The sequence below is a fragment of the Onychostoma macrolepis genome, chromosome 11 (genome assembly GCF_012432095.1).
Source record: "Onychostoma macrolepis isolate SWU-2019 chromosome 11, ASM1243209v1, whole genome shotgun sequence".
NCBI classification, from domain to species: domain Eukaryota; kingdom Metazoa; phylum Chordata; class Actinopteri; order Cypriniformes; family Cyprinidae; genus Onychostoma; species Onychostoma macrolepis.
This window is the reverse complement of record NC_081165.1, coordinates 1113911-1138616: the sequence shown is the minus strand read 5'-3', so window position 1 is coordinate 1138616 and position 24706 is coordinate 1113911.

The following is a 24706-nucleotide window of genomic DNA, read 5'->3' as shown; positions in this document are numbered from 1 at the left end:
AAAGGGATGTAGGGAAGGAAGGACACTGAATGAGGGATGTACAGTAAGGAAGGAAAGACATACATTGAAGGAAGGATAGAATAAATTATATTATAAAGGAAAGACATTGAAAGGAAGATAGAAAGGATGGCTGGAAGGAAGGATGTAGGGATGATAGAAAGAACATTGGAAGGAGGGATTTAGGGAAGGACATTGAAATTAGGGACAGAAGAAATGGCATTATACAGAAAAGATATAAGGACATTGATGGATGGTAGAAAGAATGGAAGAAAGGACACTAATGAAGGAAACAAGAAAGGACACTGAACGAAAGGTTGGAAAAAAGACATTGAAAGATAGGGAGTATATAAGAAAATATGCTGGAAGAAAGGGCCTTATAAAAGGCAGGAAGAAAGTACAATGAAAGAAAGAAGGGAATGATACTGAAAAGGAAGGAAAGATGTGAGGAACGATGCTGAAAAAACAACTAATATATATATATACAGTGAGGAAAATAAGTATTTGAACGCCCTGCTATTTTGCAAGTTCTCCCACTTAGAAATCATGGAGGGGTCTGAAATTGTCATCGTAGGTGCATGTCCACTGTGAGAGACATAATCTAAAAAAAAAATCCAGAAATCGCTATGTATGATTTTTTAACTATTTATTTGTATGATACAGCTGCAAATAAGTATTTGAACACCTGAGAAAATCAATGGTAATATTTGGTACAGTAGCCTTTGTTTGCAATTACAGAGGTCAAACGTTTCCTGTAGTTTTTCACCAGGTTTGCACACACTGCAGGAGGGATTTTGGCCCACTCCTCCACACAGATCTTCTCTAGATCAGTCAGGTTTCTGGCCTGTCGCTGAGAAACACGGAGTTTGAGCTCCCTCAAAGATTCTCTATTGGGTTTAGGTCTGGAGACTGGCTAGGCCACGCCAGAACCTTGATATGCTTCTTACAGAGCCACTCCTTGGTTATCCTGGCTGTGTGCTTGGTCATTGTCATGTTGGAAGACCCAGCCTCGACCCATCTTCAATGCTCTAACTGAGGGAAGGAGGTTGTTCCCCAAAATCTCGCAATACATGGCCCCGGTCATCCTCTCCTTAATACAGTGCAGTCGCCTGTCCCATGTGCAGAAAACACCCCAAAGCATGATGCTACCACCCCATGCTTCACAGTAGGGATGGTGTTCTTGGATGGTACTCATCATTCTTCTTCCTCCAAACACGTTTAGTGGAATTATGACCAAAAGTTCTATTTTGGTCTCATCTGACCACATGACTTTCTCCCATGACTCCTCTGGATCATCCAAATGGTCATTGGCAAACTTAAGTCGGGCCTGGACATGTGCTGGTTTAAGCAGGGGAACCTTCCGTGCCATGCATGATTTCAAACCATGACGCCTTAGTGTATTACCAACAGTAACCTTGGAAACGGTGGTCCCAGCTCTTTTCAGGTCATTGACCAGCTCCTCCCGTGTAGTTCTGGGCTGATTTCTCACCTTTCTTAGGATCATTGAGACCCCACGAGGTGAGATCTTGCATGGAGCCCCAGTCCGAGGGAGATTGACAGTCATGTTTAGCTTCTTCCATTTTCTAATGATTGCTCCAACAGTGGACCTTTTTTCACCAAGCTGCTTGGCAATTTCCCGTAGCCCTTTCCAGCCTTGTGGAGGTGTACAATTTTGTCTCTAGTGTCTTTGGACAGCTCTTTGGTCTTGGCCATGTTAGTAGTTGGATTCTTACCGATTGTATGGGGTGGACAGGTGTCTTTATGCAGCTAACGACCTCAAACAGGTGCATCTAATTTAGGATAATAAATGGAGTGGAGGTGGACATTTTAAAGGCAGACTAACAGGTCTTTGAGGGTCAGAATTCTAGCTGATAGACAGGTGTTCAAATACTTATTTGCAGCTGTATCATACAAATAAATAGTTAAAAAAATCATACATTGTGATTTCTGGATTTGTTTTTTTTTTAGATTATGTCTCTCACAGTGGACATGCACCTACGATGACAATTTCAGACCCCTCCATGATTTCTAAGTGGGAGAACTTGCAAAATAGCAGGGTGTTCAAATACTTATTTTCCTCACTGTATATATATATATGGGTAGTTGACAAGGCAGTACATTTTTTTTGAAAAAGAAATGCATAGTGTGAAGTCTGATCTTTGAGAAACTAGCACTCACTAACTTCGTCAATTCTTTTACTGCTTTTTAAAAACATTTTTACTGAACTACCATCAATTTGTCCTATGATGTGACATAGCAAAAATTAAGAAAAAATAAATAAAGAAAGAAAATAAAAACTCTTAATAATACATAAATAGCAAGTGAGAGATTTATCTTCATTGTTAGACATGTCTTTTCATATAGTGCTATTTATTTAATATGAAATTATAATTAAAACTTTGGGTAACACTTTATTTTGATGGTCCCTTTTGAACATTCTGTTGACACTAAGTAACTACATGTCAATAAACTCTCATAATAGTATTAGTAGACTGTCTGCTTCATATCTACTCACTCCTTATTGTGTTGATCTCCCAACAGATATTCTACTGACTATAAGTAACTGTGCAAGAACGTGTCAACTTAATCTAACCCTAACCCTACCAGTCAACTAATACACTACTAACAATCTAATGAGAGTTAGTAGAAATGTAGGTGCAACATTACTTATAGTCAATAGAATGTGTTAAAGGGACCATCAAAATAAAGTGAAACCAAACTTTGCTGTCATTCATTCAAAACTGCTGAAAATTATACCATTTTAAGTTGAGTGATATTTGTATCTGTCACGATTCAAGTCTGAGACAAACAGGTAAGTGAATGTTAAGATATTTTGAGATAAAAACAAATATGTGTGTCACACCATAGGACATTACGTCACACTAAAGGACAGAAATGGTAGTTATTAAATTATTTATATTTACATTTATGTTACATTAATGTAACACTTTTGTAGTGATTTCAAAAAAGTTAAATATTTGAACAATTCTGAGGCAAAAAAAAATACCATCTGCTCATGTCATGGCCTTGACAGGGGGCTTCAGTAACACGGCCATGAATGGGGTCCTTCAACTAATTACATTTTTCTCTGGAATTGGCCGATTTAAAATCAGGAAATGGTGTCATACCGGAGGACATGGTTTTCAGAGACAAAATGTATCAAGTTCCTACGCATTCAGAAATATATGGATGGAAAAAATGATTGCCATTTACTAAAATAGACACTTGTATGATTATGCCGGAGGTATTTATTAACATTTGTATGCTTTTCTTTTTCATTTATAAAAGTTGTAATTTGTTGAACCATGCTTGAGACAGTCACACCATAGGACAATTTTGAGATTTGGCTCAAAAAATTAAAAAAGTCAAATAACACTGCAGCTTTTATAACAAAAGGTCCATGTAGGACAAATAAATGTTTAACCATTTACTGCATTTTAAATAACAACAATATTAATTCTATTAAATTTTATCTTGTGGGAGAGTGAAAATGCCATGTCACGTCAACAACCCATATGCATGGAAAGACATTTTAAAGGAAAAGCATAAGGATATCATGAAGGACGGATACTGAACACACAAAGGGAAGTAGGGAAAATATATAACGCACTCACACAGTGCACCCTAGTTGTTTTTGTGAACTTAAAATTGGCATTCCAACTACTTCTTGTTTCACTGCTGTAAAAGATCCACTGCAGTTCCGGCCGGTGGCTTTCTTGACAGCTCTTCCTGTCTTGTCATTGTCAGGGGACAAAAAGGCAAAGTGGTGGTGATCATGACTCCCTGTTTTAATTATCCCTCCCTTGAGCACTTCCTTACATGGAATCACTGGCAGAGTAAACAGCTAGCTGTCAACATAGAGTAAAATATTAGCACGACTTGCCTCAGGCTACTGTTTCATTCTCACCACGCCAGTAACCATGATAAATGCAACCATTAGGACGTTAATAGAACGTTCGGAATGCTTTCCATCTCCATAAGATAATTGACCTGGTCTGCAATGCAAAGGTCAGACGGAATCAATGCATGAATGCATTATTAATCAGAGTCCTCAGTTTGTTTAAAAAGGATCAAATGACCTTTATGCAACATCGAATTGATCATCACAGTATGAGCTGCCCTATGAGAATAAATAGACCTCAAACTACAGTATGAACCCTGCGGGATAAATGATCACTGGCCTCTGACCTCCAAACGTTTAACCACCAAATAACCAGAATACCATCAGAGCGGAAGTTTAGCAGATGTCCACTATAAAGAAAGGTCTAAGTCTGTCAAATTCTGCTCCCGGAGCAGGGGTGTCCAAACTTGTTCCTGGAGGGCCACTGTCATGCATTAGCTCCAACAATAATTAAACACACTTGAACCAGTTAATCAAGGTCACTAGAAAATTATAGGCAAGTGCGGTTGAGCTGGTTAAAGTAAAAATCTGCAGGAAGTTGGCCTTCCAGACGCAGAATTGGACACCCCTGTCTTGAAGAGTCAAGGTCAGGGATGTCAAATCCTACTCCTGGAAGACCACTTTCCTGCATAGTTCAGCTGCAACCCTTACTTAAACACAACTGAAACAGCCAAATCAAGGTCTTCAGAATTGCTAGGTGCATCTAAATGCTACAATACATTAAGGCACATCCGAATCCTATGAATGTGTCACATGCTGTCTACTGAGATATTTTCATCTGATTGATTTTTGAAGGCAAGTATTCCACTATCCAGTAGGTTCAAATCCATGACAGCTAAGCTAAAAATAAATTGGCATCTGAAAGTTGAGGTTGGTGGTCAGTTTATGTGTCAGTGTATGGTATTTGAACAACTTATTCAAATTTTGATTCTAGTGAGAAATTAGTATCGTGGGAATTAAATACTAGTTTAGGTATCACCAAAGTGTGCTTTGTTTTTTGTTGTTCATTTGGCCTGTTATGCTGCCTCAGAAGTCTGTTTGAAATCAGTTTCAGGAGGCACCTTTGTGAGCAAATGCTACCTGCAAAGCCAATGACTTGACTAGGCAGTCAAGTCAGCTGCCTACGTCTTCAGACACAGCCACTAGCCGCTTTCAGGCAAGTGTTTTGAGGCAGGTTGGAGTTAAACTCTGCTGGACGTTGACTCTCCGAAGGAGAATTGGACACCCCTAATCAAGGTCCTGCTAAATTTAGCTACAACCCTATTTAAACATATCGAACCAGCTAATCAAGGTCTTCAGGAGTACTAGAAACTTCTGTAGGAACATGACCCTCCAGTAGTGGGATTGGACACCCCTAGAATAAATTTTGTATTGTTATGAAATGTGATGACGGTGGCTGGTGGTGTAGTGGTGTTGGGCAAGTTACTCTGAAAATGTAATTAAATTACTGATTACTCATTTTAAAAGTAAACACGCCACTGTTCTGATTACTTTATTTCAAATGCAATCAGTTACGTTACTTTTCTTTGGCTACAGCCATGAAAATGTACATGAAATCTCAGCATAAATGCTCCCGATAAATATTTGTTATCAAAGCATCAACATTCACAAAACACTGTTATTTTTAACTAAAGCAAGCATAGGCTGATGCACACATGGTTTGGCATGGCAGAATGCCAGGAAATAGCGCTGCTTATATAATCTCTAAAAAGATGACATCTCAGTTCATCGCAATCTCACAAAGCTCTGTTATAACACAATGAATATATGCATAATGAATCTTTCATAATGTCTACAATTTGTGTGTTATAATGAGAGGATTCGTGAGCACGCAAATTTCAGCACTGCACTCCTGACTGGCCATTGCGTTCCAGAAATCAACATTGCTCAACGCAGCAAACACGTGTTATTGCCTAAACAGAAACTTTACGCTTGCGCCTGATAATCATTTTTATTTTATATTAGTTCTTGTTGCTTAAAAAAGTAATCAAATTACAGTAACGCGTTACAAAGTAATGCGTTACTGCCCAACACTGGTAGTGGGTTAAGTTTCAACACTGGAAACTCAGGTTTGATTGATTCAGGTCATGTATGAACTGGACCCTTTCTAGAAATGCTGGCTATAATAAAAAAATAAATTAACATACTTGATAGTACATTTATATGAGTTCACAGAGACAGTGATTGTACTGATATGCTGTTAGTCAGGGCATTCGATAAGGAAGAGCAACTGGACCTTTTGTCACAGGCTTGAGGAGAGGCCTGGAAAGGAACTCAACTGGGGAGTACATAATGGTGTTGTACCAGGCCCATGAATTGCTTAAAGCGGCCTTGCTGTTAGTTTCTAAGATATATTCCTACTTAAAGCAGAATCCATTTGTATTAGCTAGCAAATCATGCAAGTTCCACTGTCTACACTCCCATTGGTAGTCATCTACACTAATTTGTGTAAAATGAAAATCTGCTCAGCCAACATTTGTTGTTGTTTATTGCATCTTAAATTGCCAACCCTTACTGAAAATGAATGAGTAAAGGTCACTCTGTTTCTGCAAAAAACTGAGTGTGACTGCAACAGCATTAAAATGCAGTTGCTGCAGTGGCTGTTTGGGGAACTTGTGGGTGTGAATAGCTGCCTCGACTCTTGTGAAACAGATTAAAGCTCAGCAGTGCCCTGTCTTTCGTCCTTGACCTTTTCCTGCTGGAGAATCATTGCAGACTTCACTTTACACCTCTAGTGAAAGCAAATCTGGATTTAGGCATGAAATCTATAAGGCAGGTCAAATCCATAAGTTGCTTTCTCTAGGATAATTATAGAAGTGAAAATCTTTTTGTGTATACGTTGAATTTTAAATTTGGTTCAAGAGGTTTGCATCACATCTCACTGCTTTGACCAGCCACTGCAGCAATGTCCCATTAGGAAATGATCCTTTGCCAACCCAAGTGTCATATTTGGTAAACATAAGAAATTTGGAGAAACCCCTATCCCAGATTCAACAAGTCTGAATGCATTATGCTCCGCACATACATTCAAGGGGAAAGTCAGAAGTAGTTTTTCCTGTAAGGCGTGTGTAAGCTATATCTGAGAAATCTCCTTTTATTGCAAAAATCCCTTTCAATCTTTCATTTCAAACCAAATCAGCAGCGGAAGCACAAACAAGAGAATAACACAATAATGCAATGCATGGTGTTGTCTCAAACTAAAGGAGGAAATGGCTCAGAATCCCGGCCACCATCTGAAGATCAGCCCGCATCCCACATCACACAGACGCAAAGCAACAAATGCTCCCCACTAGCTTTCTATCTGAATGAAAATCAGCCCTCTCCTTTTATTGCAAAGGCGCCCTCAGGGACATGTGAATGTTAGTGTTTTCATTTGAGTGTTTTCCTCCGTAGGGAGTTTTTTTTTTTATTTTCGCCTGTTGCAACTGTCTCTCATACACAATGAGATTCTGATTCTGAATCACAGCAAGTGTGATGAATGCAAATTCCAGGATGTGTGGTCATAGCAAGATATTCCACAGTAGGCCTATACCTAGGACACTAATTAAATAAGTACATTTTTGATATTGACATTGTGGTAACACTTTAGTAATTCTAACCAATTCTCCAATTCTCACTATTAACTGTTTACTTATTAGCCCGCCTATTATTAACCTATTGGCTGCATTTATTAGTACTTATAAAGCACATATTCTGCATGACCATATTCTACATTCCTAATCCTACCCAATACTTAAACATAACAACCACTTTATTATTAATAAGCAGCAAATTAAAAGTGTATTGAGGCAAAAGTCGTAGTTAATGGTTTGATAATAGCGAGAATTGGACTTTAAAATAAAGTGTGACTGACATTGTGAACTCCTTTCTTCCACTGAAGTACAACATGGTTTTTTGGAACATTCTCATATCAGTCTCATATCATAAAATTTGCATGGAGAATACTAAAAAAAATGCTGAAATGCTTTATTATAATTTTGTTTTAATTAAAATTTTAAAACAAATATTTATGATGATGATATTTGTAATGTTAAGCAAACAAGACTTTTTGACCATTTTAAGTAAGAAATAATAATAATAATAATAATAGTAAATATAAGTATACATAAAAATGAAAAAGTAAAGAACCCCGACTCACTTATATACATTAAATAACGTGTGACAGTACAAATCTATAGTGATCCACTGTATTAATGAAGTATCGTGCTGAATACATTAATTAATCTCTGTTGCATCTGATACAAACAGAATATGATATGAACATACAGTGTGCCGCGTACATCTTCTATGATCTGTGACTCCCTTTATATTCTACCGAGGGGCCAAATAAATTGTAATGTGAGAAACGATTCACTTTGCAAAGCTCGTTCTATTTATCAATACATGACAATGCAGAGAAATTAGCCCCACAGAGTCTTCTGACTTCTGTTAAACTACATGTAAATAACTATTGAGCTATTTTTTTCAATACGTAGACTAACTGCATTTTTATTATAACACTATGGATAAGTAAATGACTACCTAAAGAAAAAAAAAAAAGAAAAATCAATAGATATATGCATTTTACATCAGTTGTCTATGGACTGTCTTTGCAGTCAATTTTAGTTCCATTATGAAGGTGGTTTGGCATTAGAGAGGCTAGTCTCCACACTACACAAGAAAATATTCCAGAACCATACACATTACTGATGGATAAATCTCTTTGATGTATGGCTGGAACTCTCCCCTGACCTGCTTTAGTTTTCACGTTTTGAAAGATTCTGAATTTATCCCTTCAGCGCACAATTGCTGGCCAGCAGAAGCCGACTAATGAAAAATGTGCTTAAGGTTCAGCAGCGACAGAGTCGGCTGCGCCAGGTGGGGCAGATATAAACCAGCTTGCGTGCGTGTCCGGCACCTATTTATGGAAAATAAATGAGTTTGACACTGTCCTCCAGCCAAATCATACGTTCTTTCACAAAGTCCTCTTAAGGAGCCACATGGAGAGCCGCTCGAAGTGGAACAAACCGGAAATGCGCAGCCATCTGTGCAGAAACCCAAAGGCTCTCGAGTGATAAATGAATCAGTGGTATAAGCCAGGTCCAGACCATATTCTCAGTCTCTGCGTGCTTCGGATACATAGAAGCACGAAATTACCCGCCGTCTGCGTACACACTTCTCGAGAGTCTCCCGAGGCAAATCACAGATGATATTTCACTGTAAGTGTATTCCACAGTCTGAGCCCTCGCGGCATCGCGATGCAGGAGATCTCCACGGCCTGCGGCGAGAACTCCAGTCCATACTTCATGCAGAGAAGCATCTGACGTACTCCGCATCCCGGCAACTGCTGAAATGAATGAATGCATGTGGGGAATTACAGCGGAGGAGTCACGCTCTGCAGCGCTCGACCGACGGAATCAATTTTCAGATTGCGTTGTCCACTTCATTGAGGCCCCAGGCTTCCTCGCATTTAGTCAAGTCACACCCTGATTGAGTAATCCTTCATTTTTTTCTCTCTCTCTCTCCTGGCCTCCTGCTCGAAAACAGGTGAAGCTTTCACAAGTGACCTTTACTCATTTTCAAACTAACACATGCAGTAGAAGGTCTGAGTGTGTGAGCAGTTTGAACTCACAGAAGCTACTGTTCATGCTGTGGAGGGTGTTCGTATTTTACTTCAGGGTTCTCCAACCCTGCTCTTAGAGAGCTAAAATCCTGCAGATTTCAGCTCTAACCCCAATCAAACACACCTGAACCAGCTAATCAAGGTGTTTACAGTTACTTGATAATTGCAGACAGGTGTGTTGGAGCAGGGTTGGAACTATAGTGTGCAGGATGGTACTTTACAGGGGTTGGAGACCCCTGCTTTAAGACCAAAATGGAGACAAAACCTCTCTTGAAGGGATAGTTAAAATAAATATAATATTCCAAACCTGCATGCCTTTTTTTTTTTTTTCCTTCGCAACACAAAAGATGTTGGTAACTAAACAGCTTTGGTGACGGTTGACGTTCACTGGATGGATTCAAAATAATAAATAATAAATTCTCAGTGTCTCGATTTTCTTTAATCTACAGAACACAAAAGGTGATATTTGAAAATGGTGTCAGCTGTTTTTGTCTATAAAGTCCAAGTCATTGGGGTCCATCAGTTTTGACCTCCAAAAGTAAACATAAACATATAAGCCTATAAGTAATCAGCACAACATGTACAGACCAGGGATGGTTGTAACACAGGTCAGTTGTAACACTTCCAATTTCTCAAATAAGAAACAAGTTAAAAATCACCTAATATGCTTCAAACATTCTCAGTTTAGTCCTTATTCCAGATGTGAGGAAGTAGAGCCATATGGCAGACACAGCAGATTTTAGAGGAGAAAAACTAATTTTGAGGTAAAAAAGTAACTTTTTTACTTCATTTATTTGTGTGATGGTCCCTGCTGTAGTTAAACTCATTAAAGTTAAAATATGTTTATTCTGTGTCTGTGTAGATATTTCTCATGCAGCTAACCCAACCCCAACACACCAAAAAAATTCTCCACAACACAATAGAAACAAGCTGCAACACAACAAAATTAGCACGACACAATGGAAACAATCCGCAATGCAACGGAATTAGCACAACACAATGGAAACAAGCCACAGCACAACGAAATTAGCACAACACCACAGAAACAAGCCACAACACAATTGAAACAAACCGCAACACAACGGAAATAAGTCGCAACACAACGGAAATAAATTGCAACATAACAAAATTACCACAACACAGCGGAAACCAGATGCAACACAACGGAATTAGCACAACACAATAGAAACAAGCCGCAACACAATGGAAACAAGCCACAACGCAACAGAAACAAGTCGCAACACAAGAAAAACAAGCCAAAACACAAAACAATTAGCACAACACAACACACTCTAAAAAACACTGAGTTAAAAACAACCCAATTTGGGTTGTTTTTAACCCAAGGGCTGGGTAAATATAGGACAGAACACATTTGGGGTTAATTTTACCCAGCAAATTTATTTAACCCATAATAATGGGTTGATTCATTTTTATTATAATACTAGCTTATTTTTTACTTTATACATGAAATAATGTTTACAGATTAACTTAAATCCTCTAACCTTTTGTAAAATACTCCACAACCACTGGTTTGCATGATAACTTCCTTTATTTTCCTGTATTTCTCATTTACAGCATTATTGTTTTTATGTAGGCTACATATTGTCTATTTAAGTACTTTTATTCTGTATCTTTATAAATATAATCTTTATTTTATGCAAAGCATCAGGCTTTTTCACGCAAAAAGACTGACGCGAGCGACACTCATTTAGGTGATTCACACAGTGCGCGGCGCGCCTTTATGTTGCTCTGCATAAAATTGAACGATATACAGCACAGTAACGATTTTATATATAAAATAAAATGTACACAAACCTGCATTTACTGAAGAAATGTTTCAATTCGATGGCGCTTAGAACCACTCTCTCCAGAAGACGAGAAAATCCCAGCGATAAATTACTCAACCGCAACGCAACAGAAACAAGCCGTAACACAACGGAAAAAAGCCACAACGAAATTAGCACAACACAGAGGAAACAAGCCGAACGCAACAAAATTAGCGCAAAACAGCAGAAACAAGCTGCAATGCAGTGAAATTAGCACAAAACAACAAAATTAGTCCAATGTGTTGTGTTGTGGTGATTTTGTTGTGTTGTGGAGATTTCATTGTGTTGAGCATTACTGGGCCACCGTACTAAACCCACCCCTCACATGTGCAAAACACTGCACTAAAATACAGCCCAGCGCTGGGTAAAATATGGACGAACCCAGTGGTTGGGTTACTGCCTGTCACTAATCCAGTCCGTATCCTTCCATCTGCTCACCACCAGATGTCGTCTTCTCTTTATATTGGCTCTCACACCACACAGACTTTTACATGTCACTCCAGACTACAGTTCCCATGATCCATTGCACTGATTGCACATACACAGCTGAATCCATTCAGACACGCTTTATAAGCCTTGGACTTCCTCTTTCAGATCGCTGAGTATTGTTCTAGCGTTTAGCACTCTCCTAGTGTTAGGTGCCTTACCGAGCCATTCCGTGTTTCTGTTTGGTCTCTAGTATTGTTCTGCGTTTATCACTCACCTAGTGATAGCTGCTTTACTGAGTCTAGTTTCCAGTTCTAGTTAGTCTAGTCTTTTCGTGTTGCCTTGTTTCCTGTTTTCTGATTCCTGCCAATGTTTCTTGGATTAATCCTTGTTTCGCCGTTCGGACTCTGTTTGTACCTCGTCTGGACTATTGCTCATGTTTCTGGATTACCCCTGTTGTCAAGCCCTCTGGATTTTGTTCGCCGATCGATGACCTACGCCAGCACTAGGAATACTCTTTGTCTTGCCTTATACATATCTGTTTGCTGATGCTCGACCCTGCCTGTGTATGACCATGTCTGTAAATAAAGCTTTGCTTATGGATCCGCACGCCTCACGTTTTCGCCATGTTACAGAATACTCGGCCACACAAGGATCCAGCAGCTTTTCTGATGAACATTGGCCAGGTATGAACATTGCAAGACTGTTATTAGCCCTCGAGCAGGGTACGCAATCGATCAAGGACTATATTCAAGAGTATTTGTCCATTGCCTATTATTCTGATTTACCGGACTAGAGTTTTTTTGCGAAGGCATTAATCAACTGCTGATGTCTAAGCTTAAACCCAAGGGTCTGCGTTCATCAATCTGTCAGTTTATGGACTATGCTTTGTTGTGTGTTGGCTCTCCATTCACTGTGGGTGTCGTGGAGTAGGAATGCGACACCGCGTCTGTGACTGAAATGGCGGACGCACCAGAGCGCACTCAAAATGGTCAACGACGAGTCAAGTCACGTCACAATTGATTGTCATGAGTCCAGTCAAGTCACAGCTGATCGTTGCGAGTCCAGTCACGTCACAGTTGATCTTCATGAGTCCAGTCACGTCACAGCTGATCGTCCAGAGTCAAGTCATGTCACAACTGATCGTCCAAAGTCCTGTCACGTCCTGTCTATTGCACCCAGATCTTCAAGGTCAGTTCTTCGTTATCCCAGCCTAGTGTCCAGTGTGAGGGATGCACCGCTGGTGTCTGCACGCACAGCTGGTATCTGTACACATAGCTGGTATCCTCAAACCCACTCACTTTAACCTTCCTGTTCTTGAATTAATTCCCCTGTCTGAAGTGCTTCCCATGATGGGGATCGCTTTATGTTGCGTTTGGGCTGCGTCCACCACCACAGAGCTACCCCAGGCGATGGGACCTGTTGCAGCTTCTCCAGGAGTGGTGGCACATGCTGCAGAACCTCCCGAAGCGCTTCAGCTTCTTGTATAGTGGTGGTGCTAAGCAATGTATTCTCAGCCTGTCGTGTTGCGGTCAAAGAGATTGTTACTACTGAAGATCCTCCAGAGATGGTGGAAACCACTGCAGAACCTTCGGAGGTGTCAGTGGTATCCACTCACCAACTCTTTGCCTGTCCTGTCGCAGCCAGAAGGGCTGTCCCTGAACTCTCGTCCTGTCCTGTCCCGGCTATGGAGGGCATCTGCGAATCCTCGTCCCGTCCTGTCGCGGCTATGGAGGCCATCTCTGAACTCTTTGCCTGTCCTGTCACAGCCAGAAGGGCTTTCCCTGAACTCTTGTCCTGTCCTGTCACGGCTAAGGAGGCCGTCTGCGAATCCTCGTCCCATCCTGTCATGGCTAAAGAGGCCGTCTGTGAACTCTTTGCCTGTCTTGTCTGTCTGTCATAATGCTGTTGTTGAGTCTAAATCTGTCGGTCCTGATTTAATCATTGTGTATGTTGTTTGAACCATGTGTTTGTCCTATTTCAATCTATGAATCTGTTTTTTGCCCCACTAGTCCAGTCACGACCCCAGAAACCTTACCTGAGCTCTCTGTAGGCTCTAGTAGCCTTGGCATAGCCCAAAGACCTGCCATTGAACTCTTAATTCTGCCTGTCATGAACTCAGAAACCATAAATGCACTCTATGTCTGTCCCGTTTCGACCAAAGAGCATGATTTTGAATTGTCTGCTTGTCCAGTTTCAGTCACTGAAATGTCTGTTAGTCTAGTTTCCCTCAATGAGTCTGTTTTTGAACTGTCTTGCCAGTTTCTGTTAATAAACTGGCTGCTTCAGTCTCTGTCAATGCAACAGATTTTGAGCTGTCAGTCCAGTTACAGTCAATGAGCTATGAACTGTTCGCCCGCTCAGTTGTCTTCAGGGAAATTGCTGATGAACTTGTTGTATTCCCTGCCTTGGCCCTGTCACGAATCCAGTCCGTAGCCTTCCGTCTGCTCACCACCAGATGTCGTCTTCTCTTTACATTGACTCTCACACCACACAGACTTTTACATGTCACTCTAGACTACAGTTCCCATGATCCATTGCACTGATTGCACTCACACAGCTGAATGCACTGATTACACATACGCAACTGAATCCATTCAGACACGCTTTATAAGCCTTGGACTTCCTCTTTCAGATCGCAGAGTATTGTTCTAGCGTTTAGCACTCTCCTAGTGTTAGATGCCTTACCGAGCCATTCCGTGTTTCTCGTTCGCCATGTTACACTGCACAGAAGGTTGGGTTAAACATTTAACCCAACTGTTGGTTGAAAACAACCCAGCATGTGTTCTGTCCAATATTTACCCTGCACTGGGGTGTATTTAACCCAGCGTTTTTTAGAGTGTGGATTTAAATAAAAAATAAAAAAATAAATAAAACATATTTGGCTGATTTATGTAGTTAACTGACTTTTACAAACTGAAAAGTCAGTGTTAAATAAAAAGCTTTCAAAATCCAACTAACCCAGACTATGGAATGAATTGTAAAATTTCACTTCTCGTGTTTGAAACTAAACCAGGCATTTTATGTTTGTGCTGCAAAAATAACAGCTATGCCATTGAATATCAAACACTTGTAACTAGTCTGATTCACATTTTGAACGCACTGGCTTAAAATAACTCCCAAGATCTAGACCGAGTCAGTTTTTGTTATATTTTTGGTAATTTTAATGGCTTTTGACATTTTTATTACTTTATATATTTTTATCTTTAATTCATTTTTATTTCAGATTTAGTTTTAGTAACTTTACACTGTAGTTAATTGGCAAAATAATATTTATAATTTTTGTTTGGGTGTAAGTAGTATATCTATTTAAACACATCTAATTGTTCCCCCCACATCTAATATTTAGATTTTATTTTATTCAAAGTGTATTTCAATTCATGTAAACAATTTGTAATACTTTTAGTTTTGGGAGTTATCAAAACAGTGTACTATACAATTGGTCATATAATATCAGCATGGTACCTTCAAGCAAAAAAATAAAAAATGATATAACTGGAGCATTTGAGTGTACATCATTTTGGCAGAGTAATAATCATACCTGTATGTGTACAACTTTTTTAATGAGGAAAAACTGAGTGCAGATTTTTTTTTCCCCGTCCACATTACCTTGAATACATGAGCTGAAAAGTAAGTTCAGAAGAGGAGAACATCTTTACATTTTGATTCATTTTTGTTTTGTAAACTATTGTGCACTGTTGAATCTTACACAGCAACACCACAGAAAGATATTTAAAAAGTAAATAAAACATTGGCTTCGAATTCATATAAGCTAAAAATGTTTAATATTTAATGTCATATATTTTTTTGATGCTAAAGACATTTTGGGGAGTAGGGAAAAAAAACAGATAGGCTTCCTGTAGGAGAGCAGTGCACTTCCTCACACAATGCAAACAGGATTTAACTGTGTTGTGGAGCTCTTCCCCACCATATGCTGCTGAGAAGGCACATTTACAGTGTTTATGAGACTTTTTGCATTACAGCACATCCATAAGTAATACTTTTTTTTTTCAGCTCTTTTTTCCTCCCATTAGTGCCTGAGGTACTCAATGCAGAGATCAAAGTGACATTTGAATTGCCCTGCAGGCAGCCATGGGCAGGGAGATGTCACACAACTGAGAGAGAATGACAGCGAGATGGAAAGACTGACACAGATACAGACTAAAACGAAAGAGGGAGACAGACCAGGAGAGAAAAGAAAGGTGGAAGTGAGAGTGTGATGTTAGGTGGTGGTGGGTCTTATTGGATCCCCAGTGAACCTCTAAAAGCAGCGGCATCAGGCTACTTACAGGACAGTGAAATGTAAAAATGTTTTAATAAGCTTTCACTTAAATAGCCAGTAGAACTTTTTTTTTTTTTTACTCTTCCATTTGCTGTTTTAATTAAATCTACATATTCAGGATTGTGGAGAGACCAAATGTCCTATTTAATGAATTGGTCACTGAAAAAACTATGTTGCACATTAATCAGAATATTCATAATTCAGCTATGAATTATTAATTGTTCTTAATTTATTTTCTATGTGCAAACTCACACTCCAGGCAGGTGGCATAATTTATTATAGACTTATATCAAACTATAACTGCTCTTTAAAGGAATAGTTAACCCCGCAGACCGCCCCCAAAAAAAAAAAAAATAAATAAATAAATAAATAAATAAAATGGAAATTGTGTCATCATGTACCCTAATGTCATTTTAAACCCATATGATTCTTCTCTTATAACTCTCAAATAATTTGCTATTTTTTTCCCCAATTGTTTCCCTTCGTTTTGTTATGAGAAAGTCACATTAAACTGTCATTGAAAAGTTGGAACACCATCATTTTATTTGAGCTACTTTTCAATATCATTTATATAGAGATTTTAAGCTTTGAAAATCCATCATAGTAATATCAATTATTACAGGTTTAAAAATGAGTGAAGAGTAAAGTGAACAATATATATATATATATATATATATATATATATATATATATATATATATTGTGACGAGTTGGTGGCCTCCCCTTTTATCATCACCACTCAGTCCCTTATTCACCTCCCCTTCACCAGGCTCCCGACGGGGGTGGGTGTGTGAGAGAGGAGGGGCGCTGAAACAGCTAGGGCTGGCGGAGTGTGATGAGGCACACCTGTATGGCGAGTGGTATGTGACATGGATTACCTGCCGAAGTCGACAGTCGTGTATTATTACGTGTGAGAAGGGTACGTCGCCTCAACAGACTCGTGAAGCCAAATACCTCAAATAGTGTTCAGTTGAATTATTTTCGGTTTTACATTATTATTTTACTACAAATTATACACCAACACAGCTGAAAATTAATTGTATTTTCACAATAACATCTTACAGACACAAATTTGCACATAAATTCATTAATTATTTAACATTATTCTGTTATGTGCCATTCTGAGGTTTTATTTTTGATATGTTGGGTATATGTTAATAATTTTACTTAACGCTCTGTTATGGTGCTCATAGTAGTCCTGTTTGCAGAGTCAAGTCGACCATAAAATGTGCGAATATTAGGTCAGGAGATAAGTCTATACATCATGTTGGTCAAGAGAAGGTGATGAAACGGTATTTTAATAGAATTGTTAGGTCCATTTTGAAACATATTAAATTGGGCTGTCTCTAACGATTATTTTGTTAAATGAGCAATCTACTGATGATTTTTTTTTTTTTATGTATTAAAGATAGACTTAAATGAACAGTAGCTTAAAAATCTTTAAAAATAGACTTAAATACCTGTAACGATGAGGAAATGATAATTGGTTTAAATAAAACATCAAAAGCGAGTAATCATATGGTTTCATTGAACAGCACTGTTAAAATACATAAAGAAATATACATCTATACGTAGCGCCTGCAGGTGTAGGGCTGCACGCACTGTGCGCACCATGAGCGCTCAGACTGACCTGAGATTTGCCCCGCAAACATTTCAGCAATTATAGGCTGGTGTGTCCGGTATTTCTGTGGACTGAACCAGCCATGCCATTAATAATGAATTGATCAGTCTTTTGCATGCTAAAGTCAGTTTCTGCTTATAAACATTACGCCAGATAGAAACAGAAAATCGTGCTACACGCACTGTGGTGAGATCGGGTTAGACTACAACAATTAATTTGTAGCCTATTTTACAAACGGGAATACAACGAATTCATGACAATGTTTTACATTCAAGCTACCCGTAAAATCTATAGTAAAAAGTTCTTTAAAATAATCTGGAATGCAATAAAGTAATTTTAAAGCTGTTTTTAAAGCATTTGCTGCATGGATTAAAAAAATGGGCTAATAAATAATTCACATATCAGACAAAATAATATAAAAATCACAATATAAAAAGAGCAACATAAAAATCAGAAAAAAAATGTATCCTTATTTTTATATTTTAGATGGTGATGAAAAAATCAATTGCCATCTCCTCATTGGACGTGCCTTTAGAGAGAAATGCATCTTTACCGATTACATAATGAAATAATTTTTGGTTTCGATTTGAATTATTTCGTTTTAAAGTAGTAATGTAAAGCTTTTTATAGATATATTTATCATATTTGTGACTCAATTCGTTGAGTTTCGGTTCATCATTGTGAAGCGCCCCTGTTCAAGACGAGACGGCAAGCGCATCCTCTGTTTTCCTATTTATTTTATTAAGGCACAACATTTTGCTGACATTGTGAATGCACACAAATAAAAGTACAGTTCCGAATGATGTATTACTCTTACCTTTATGAGCAAAAATTACTGCGTATTTTAAGTAGTTTCCACTATCAAGAAAAAAATGCAAGTGACCGCTCTGGCGCCTCCATGTCCTGCAGAGCGCGCTTCAGCTTCCGCTCTTCACACAAACGATTAGATATGCACCTAGCGCACATTTATACAGTTTAAACATTTAAACTAAAATTGTGATATGTGTGAACTGTTTATATCTATAGATTTTATTTTAGGCAAGTCGTGATGATTTGAGAAGGCTAAATTGCTCAAACATAGGCTATGATCAGCTCACTGTCTGCTGCTGGCCGCTTGGTCGTTACTTAAAAAAAAAAAAACTTACATTCAAGGAACAAAAAGTGCTCCAAACGTTTTTCTAAATTAACGTTTAGAAAAAGCCCCAAGAAAAAGCCTAAGACCAATATGTATCATGAAAATGCCTACAGAGGGCGCCAGCGGCCCAGTGATTGCGACAGGTTGCATATTTAGAAATATATCGATGTAATATTTTGTGTTGGCTTTACAATATTTGTTATAAATGTTTTCAACAGCGCACCTTTTAATCTTTTTGTTCTCAGTGATCAAAAATGTATAAAGTTTGACAGCATCTCAGAAGCTTTTTAGGTGTATACAAGTATAATTTGAACCTATCCATATTAAATTTCATACAACCTTAAGTGCTATCACCGGTAATTATCTTAATGCTCCACAGCATATTTGTTGTGCTTGTAATTAAATCACCACAATATTTTGACGCCACTTTTAGATGATGAATTACATACTATATCCAGCCACTGTTTTGATCAAAGTAAAACATATATTTAAGTGACAGCCAGCTTTCTAATTCTACCCCTACTAACCATCTTGTTACATTTACTCCTTTTTTACATTTATAGTACGTGGCCTGAATATGATTAAATATTTAATAATATTTACTTAGAAACCTTTCATTTTTTTAATTACAAAATGTGCTGTATAACATTTTGAATATCATGAAACTAAGTATATTTCCTAAAAAATAATGTGCGCTCCACTTCATTTAATGTTGACTACAGCGTCCTAGTAAAAAAAAAGAACAGCTTTAATAGTAAGAACGTTGTTTGCGGTACAATGTAACAGCCAAAAAAGAAAAGTTATCTAAAATGAAATGAACATAATTATTATTCACTATTAACACTTGTTAGGAAATAAGTAAAAGCAATAGCCTATAACAAATACATCTACTATTGCAAACTTTAAAGTTAATTTGAAGCGACGTACACGGAGACGACGTACATATCAGGCATCATGTGAGGCGGCGTACCTAGTTCAGACTTACTTAGTACAAGTATTATACACTTACATTTTTTGATACATTTCTTACATACGCCGCCGTCACGTCGCCGCCTATCATTGGTTCTACAGTGACGTCGCCGCGGGTCTATCGTCTGCCCTCCCTATCAATCCCCATTCAAAATTTGACACGGACAGACGGCGACGGAAGGGTAGACTGCTCCTCCTCCTTCTCCTGCTGAGTCTTCGATGTGTCACATACCACTCGCCATACACCTGAACCGAATGGAGCCTCATCACCGCCGCTGTTTAAATACCGAGCGCGCCGCTCCTCGGGAGACCGGTCTCTTCCCTGTGCATGCACACTGGTGTCCTCGCGGTCCGGACGAAAGCCGCACCCGTGTTACGGCCGTCGGGCTAGGGTCGGGCTAGGATGCCGGGCCGACCAAGAGGAAGAGCCGCCGCCCCTCGCGCCCCGGACCCGAGTGGGAGCGCGTGCGGCCGCCGGACTCCGCCCCTTACCTGGACCCTTCCTTCCAGACTGCCCCTCCTTCACAAACCCCGCAGCACGACGAGGACACCAGACCTCCTGTTTGTTTTGGACACTTTATCCCCTTTGGACACTTTATTCTATTATTTCTGTTTCATAAAAGCCTCTCGATCCGAGGCCTGACGCCACACCCACTGTGTCTGTCGTTTGCTCCTCCCGTCACTATATATATATAATATTATTATTATTCAAATTGATCCCAACCAACAACCAAAGCCTTTTTTTTTTTTTTTGATAATAGGTGGTAATGTTCATGATTTTGCGAGGAAGCGGGGTACATAATTAACTTATGGTTTATGTATACACACTATTGGTAGCAGATTAACTAAGTTAAACTAGTGACAGTTCTTATAAGAGTTCTTACTTTCAGTTAAGTAATTGAATAAGTATGTAAGTAAGTAAATAAATAAATACACATACATGACGGCCAGTAATTTTTGAATGAACTACTGCTTCACCAAACATTGATATTTTGGTAACGATTCACAATAAGGTTTTATTTGTTTACATTAGTTAACAAAATTAGTTAACATGAAAAATACTTCTAAAGCATATAGAAATCGTACTTAATGTTAATTTCAACATTTCCTAATACAATTCTGAAATCAGTATATATATATTTTTTTTTTTTGTTGTTGTTGTTGTTGTTTTAAAGATACATAAATATTGTAACACATGTATTGTTCATTGTTTATTAATGAATTAACTAACATTAACTACTAGGACCTTATTATAAAGTGTCAACGACATGTTAAATATCTGTCTCTAACCGTTGAAATAGATGTCATCTGGTTTTGACCTTTTATTGTCTTGAATAAATGAGTGTGAGTGCAAGGAACTTCTTCAGATCATTTCCTTCTGGTCTGCAGGTGGCTCCTGAAACCTATTTTCAACTATAAATTAATTTCATAATCTTGAGTGAAAAGAGGCAAATCACTCTGCAGTGTTCATGCGCTTCTATTCCAATCATGTGTGTGCTGAAGGAGAAGAAAAAGTGAAAACAGAAAATGACATGCTAATTATTTTTCAGTTGCTACAGGGAATAAGTGCCAGTCGAGGTGCATGTTTGTCTTCATCACAAATGTTCTGTTCCCCAGTTCTCTCTGCTGTGTGGCAGTCTGAACCTGGTCTACTTTAAAACGAACAGTTTTCCCTGCATATTTCAGTATTGCTAACCTCGCGTATAACCCACGGGCGTAAGGTTGACATGTTACTGACATCATCTCTCACGGACGTCTCCACTCTGGGAGGTTTATATGCTCTGGGCTTCTTTGAGACACCTTGTATAATCATTTCATTTCATTAGCCACAAGCTAAAACCATGCTAAACCCTCTCTGGGCTCACCCCACCTCCGTTAGCATAATGTGCTTTTAATTGGATTCAGAAATATTCTCTTTAAAGCAGTCTAAGATTACAGATATCAACAAACCGAAACATGCTCCTCTAGAGAGTGTACTTTATGATCATCAAGACGCCTGCAAATTTCAACTTTTATTGTTTGGAATACATACAAAGGAAGAGAGATGAGTAAGCGTGATAGTTATCCAATGCATTCGCATGCAAAACATAATGGGAGTGTAATGTTATATTATGTGCAATCATATGAAATGGCACTTCAGTAACAACATTCTCTTTTAGCACAGAGATGTGTTTATGTGGGAAAGCGTCATAAAGCACCCACTAAACTGTAATGAACGAGACATTCAAGGGTACATGATTCTTACTAAGAAATGAAGAGGGGAAAAGAAAAAATAGAGGGGAAAAACTGTACCTCACATGTTCCTGAAGTTCATTTAAACTTAATGAAAAAATATTTTCTTGTGTGTCACATAACTACATATGTAATATATATATATAAGGGGTGGAACGATACATGTATTTGTACCGAACCGTCACGGTACGGACATCTCGGTTCGGTGCATGAGGCCTTACAACAAATACAGGCAATTCACCCCCAATCCAGAAGGGGGCGCCCGCAGTAATGCAACGCTGTTTGATAACCGCCAGCGCCAGCAGAAGAACAACGAATGCCATGAATTGCGCACTTGAAAACAAAGCCCCCTAGACGGTGACTATGTGCTGATTCTGAATGCGTCTCTCACATAGATTGACGAGGGAGTATACTTTAAAGGCTTGCGCACTCTACTGTTTGCGAAATGGAGCTTTGTGTTCGTGTATCCTACCTCTCTCATTCGGCACAAATCAAAATATTCTATAATATTTCCATATTTGCGATGTAACGTATCAAAATGCTAAACTATTATTTATTATGTAAATTGTAAGCTTTGTACTTCAGTCGCGTTCCAACGGTGACACAGAGGCGGGCGCGCTGATGTTTGGTTCACTATATTTTATTTTGATAAAGTACCAACTGTTCAAGTGGTGGAACTATGATGTCACTTTGTAGGCGAAAACCCGGAAGCGAGTTAGCGTTTTAGCACTTCCGGTTCCATCGTCCCAGAGTCAATGAGTTTTTTGAATGGGATTTTGGTTAAATCCCTTAAATAAGGTACTTGGTTCATACAGGCTCAAGATACTTTCACGTTTTATTCTACGATATAAAACACACCACTTACACCCCACTCGTGATTTTTTTTTTAACTGTTACTGAGACATTAAACGTCATCACGCCGAACAGTTTATCAATTTACAGTATTTTCCAATTGTAGTATAATTTGTAATACAATTAATAGTAGAATAACCAATGAATAGTTTCCTGCATTTTATACTGTTGTTTTTTTTTTTTGCTTTGCCCCGAAATGCAACACAAGTTTTCAGGTTGGAAGATGGTTGTTTAATCGCTTCCTACTAATGCGGAGACTCTGGTTTCGGACCATAAGGTAAACTCATATGATTATTCCATGTAAACACCACATTTACCGGATTTACGTGGTTAAAGTGAAACTTTAATGATGCATAGTGCTTAAAGCCACGTTAAAATTAAATGTTTGCGGCCACATGAAGCTGTTAGAAAGCATATAGATTGAGGATTTCCTAGAAGCAAGGATAAAATAACATTTTGTGTAACCACCCTAACAAAATTATAGCTGAAATGTGGTACTTTATTCACTAAAATAAGTTTAATCTTACCATATCCAAAAACTCGCTCACTCTGCTGTAATTTAATAGATTAAACACACTAGAATTTTATTGGATAGTACATGGAGACACATTTTTAATAAAAATATTCATATTAATCAAGGATTTATTGACTTTTAATGCACCTAATTTCAAAATGTACAGAAATTTCTGTTATGATTATTTCATTTATTCACTATACTATTTATTACTAATGTCTCATTTCAGTTTAAGTTTGGCTCTAGTTTTGTATATATTCCAGTTTATATGAAAAGGTTCATGTAGCGTGGATTAAAATTAATGTAAATACTTTTCACTGAACATGTTAAAAATAAGTTAGAAAAATTTGTCGGGAGCATGGTGGTGGTGACGCTGAAGGCGACCGTGGTGCTGTAGTTCGTTTATGGTAAGTTTAGCTTTTTAATTCTGGTGCTTTTATTTAGGCTTCAAAATTCATCAAAGTTATATATTTTTGTGAAGATTATCTTGATGGACAAAATGTGTAAGTTTAATGAACTCTGATTCAACACGGAGTTTATTTTTTCCGATAATCCAAAAGCCTATGGAAAAATCCTATTGGCTTTTTGTTGAGGGAACCAGTGTCATGCTAACATTTGATCCGCATTCAAAGTGACATCATAGTTCCGCCACTCTGTGTTTTGTTTGTGTGCGTGCGCGCACTCCAGCGCAATCACTTCAACTCTTTCCTTATACCAGCAGAATCAACTTTAAACACTTATTGTCTTATTAATAATGCATCACTCTGCTGTTATTTGTGTACACTCACAATGAAAACAAAATGTGCTTTTGTAAAATAAGGAAAACAAATAGAATGTCGCTTTCTGCCATTTGAGGTTCTTTCTGTGAACAAATTAAGCCTGTCACAAAAATTAACTGAAAAACTCAGCATATATAGGCTACGTTACGTGTCGCGCTGTTTTTTTCCCCTTGTTTATCTGTAAACTAAATCAAAATATATTTCAAGAATGTATTCCTTTTATGTACATATGTAGGCTACTGCAGATTTTATATATGTAATAATATTTAGCACGACTTGTTTTGGAACGCTCAAATTACGTTACGGTGCTCTGCATTTGTTTAGCCGTTCAGCCTGCAGTTATACGGTATTCTGCCTTTGTTTTACTGTCCATTAAAGTCTTCCGCGTTTAAATTACGGTGTGACTTGTGTACTTTCATACATCTGTCATCACTTCATTAGACAAACAAATTAGATAGATTGTGATCTAACAAACTGCTCCATAACAAAGCACTGTAAACAAGCAACAATAATTAATCGTAAATAATCTTTAAAGGTGTTTTTATTTTTATTTTTTTTAATAATGCAGAT